This window comes from Dermochelys coriacea, chromosome 12 (genome assembly GCF_009764565.3).
Source record: "Dermochelys coriacea isolate rDerCor1 chromosome 12, rDerCor1.pri.v4, whole genome shotgun sequence".
Classification (NCBI taxonomy): domain Eukaryota; kingdom Metazoa; phylum Chordata; order Testudines; family Dermochelyidae; genus Dermochelys; species Dermochelys coriacea.
The window spans coordinates 11,972,257-11,975,350 of NC_050079.1; positions in this window are offsets into that span (position 1 = coordinate 11,972,257).

The following is a 3,094-nucleotide window of genomic DNA, read 5'->3' on the forward strand; positions in this document are numbered from 1 at the left end:
CTGTTTCTGACAGACTCCACAAGACAGAACAAGGCATCTCAGATTCACCTGTGGGTAGTTAACTCCTGGAGTAACTGGGAGGCAGCTAATTAGGCATGTATGCACCTCGATGTGATAAAGTTAATGACCTCATTTAGAGAAAGAGGGAGTCCTGGGAAGAAGGTAGCTGCCAGAAAGACAGAGAATTTTCACCAGTAGACTGGTGAGAAAATACTACACAAAACCAACACACCAAAGAAGGAGAAGTAGGGCAGGAGGCTAGGGAAGGCTACCAAGATGGGAAATGACTCAGGGAACAGTAAGGAGAACTGGTTCTGGCTGTCCCAAACAATGGCTTTGAGCTAGAACCCAGTGGACTGCTTGGACCTTTTTCCCCTCCCTACTTCCAACCAGTGACTTTTTTTTAAGAAGATGCTCCTAACCCAGGAGACCTAGGGCTAATTAATCCTTAGCAAACCCTCAGAGAGAAGGGAAATAATGCTTGCCCTTCTATAGGGTGCAAGAAATATTTTAGATGCATAAAAAGAAAGCATCCAATCAGATTCATAGATTATAAAGTCCAAAGAGACTATGGGGATCATCTACTCTGATTTAGGCCATAGGAATTCCTTAAATTAATTCCTGTTTGAACTGTACCAGATATTCTAGGAAAAAAAACAATCCACTCTTGATTTAAAAACTGCTGGTGAAGGAGAATCCACCACAACCCTTGGCAATAATTATCCTCTGTATAGGAATTATGAATCTTCGGGCCTTGGTTTATCTCTATTACTAACATAACTTGGAATAGTTTCCTTAATTTGGTGTTGTCTTTAGAGCACTTAGATGTTGATGTGCACAAGTCATGGATGCCATTTCCTTAATTGGCTCTATCAAGGAGTATATGCTTATCTGTCATTAACTGGCCTGCTTAATTAGGGAACCCAAAAAGTGTCTTCAAAATAATGACTGTTGTCATCAATAAAAATGCCATTAAACAAGTCAGTTTTAGCATCTGGTGGAAATCAAAGATTAAGGCTCTTGGCCTGATTCTGCACTCGCTTGCACCTGGACAAAGTGAGTGGAAACTGCTACCAAATCAGTGTGGAAGAGTATTACACTTTCCCTAAGTATAAATGACTATACACGGCCCAAGGAAGTGGAGGGTCTGGTCCTTAATAGAGACATCAATATTTAAGTGTATCCTGTAGACTGTCAAGTTACCAGGAGAAAAAGAGGGGAAAATGGAATAAAAGGATATTGGTTCATGAGCTCTGTTCCATTTTAGGAACTGGAATAGTACCTTGGAAATATTCTTGTTTTTGAAGTGTAAGTAAGGTTTTAAAGCAAAGAGTTAATGGTGCTAAATAACTTGGAATCTTATCACCCCGCTCTGCAAACTTTTACTCATTGGGAATCGTTGCATGACAATGGTTACTATGCTCTCATGACTTTCTTGGGACTATTCTCATGGGTAAGGTTCACAGGAGCAGCTCTGGTGTGTATAGTCCTCATTACTGACCACCTTTGCTCAAGCTGAGCAGTATCTTACTCCATGAATGGTCAGTCCTATTGAAATCAGTGGGACTTCTTGTGGAATAAGTTTATTACTTAATGTGAGTAAGGGGTGCAGAATCAGGCTTTATAAGACTGCAGCAGGTGTGACTAATTAGGAGCTGGCATATATAAAACTGTATTTAGTAGAGGCTAAGGAGGGTTAGAGGAATATATTTTATTTTTGCTTGCTTCAGTCTGTGCAAACATTGGATGATTGATAGGGAAATCAACATCTGGCTTTTGCCTTACAAATGCACCATGACCTTTGGATTTTTCAGTACCATATGAAAACTATAGAGATGGGATCAAACTTGTACTTATTTTTGTCTTGACTGTGATAATGCAATATGCCTTTATTCCCTTTTTTGACCTCATTCTTCTGTTTCTTTCTTTTTTTCTTCTGCTAACACACACACTGAATCACACCAGGCTACTAAATTCATTATAATGCTGATTTTTTTCAACTTCTAAAAATCTGCTTTTGCTTCCTATAAAGACATGTAGAGGATCTTTATCTCACACTAAAAATGTGTTCAAAATACAGTATTAATAATGTTCTTTGTACTGCTTAATCGGGCTTAAAAATATTGGAGAATAGTGTCTTCCAGGAAGCAGAGAACAAATAACTCAAACGCACCCTAAGAGTTGAGCAATTGCACCACATTAGCAATGCATGAGCATGCAGATGTCTGTATCTGCTGAAGGAGTGTTTCTTCTCAACATAAAAATCATTTCCCCTTGTACGTGTCAATGTTTTATAAAATGAATTGCAGAAGTACCCTTCCCCCTCGCTCCCAAGTGCATTGGATGAGGATTTGAGTATATGACAAATTCAATAATATTTACAATCTCCTTTACAAATACATAACACAATGGAATTTAAATACAACTATTTCAATAGACTCCCATTTACAAAATCGAACAGCTGCCCTGGTATTTTGAAGAGTTCCAGATACTGCGACAAAGATTGTTTTAAATGCATGTTCTCATTTTTACATACAAATTAAACATTTTCAATATATATGTCTCACTATGTACCTTCAGCTTCCAGTGAATCCATTAGGAGTTGAGGGTGTTCAGCACTCCATAAGAAATACTGAATATGTTGAAGGATTGGATCCCATATCTTGTTGCTCCTGGCTCTGAGGCCTACTGCTTCAGTACATTTGAACAGGTATAGTGTTGCATATTATCCTGTTTTCAGTGTGCACAGGCCCTGTTATTTAAAGTTGCTATAAACCCGGTTGCTTATACTACACTTTATATCCTGGAAGGGTCTGATCCAAAGCCCACTGAAGTCAATGGGATCATCATGCAAAGTACGTTAAAAGGGAAAGCTTCAAATCAAGTTGTATTCACTCAGGATTTCACTTCAATCATTTGTCAGTTTAAAAGTGAGGCTCCAAATATATTGGGAACTACTAGGAAGGAGGGCCTGCAACTGGGCCGGGGATCAGCTAGGCAACTGCAGCTGAAACCCCTCATTGGTCAGATCACCCGACTGGCTGAGCGGTATTACCATGTCTGCTCTTAAACCCAGCAGAAGCAGTTGGCCAGT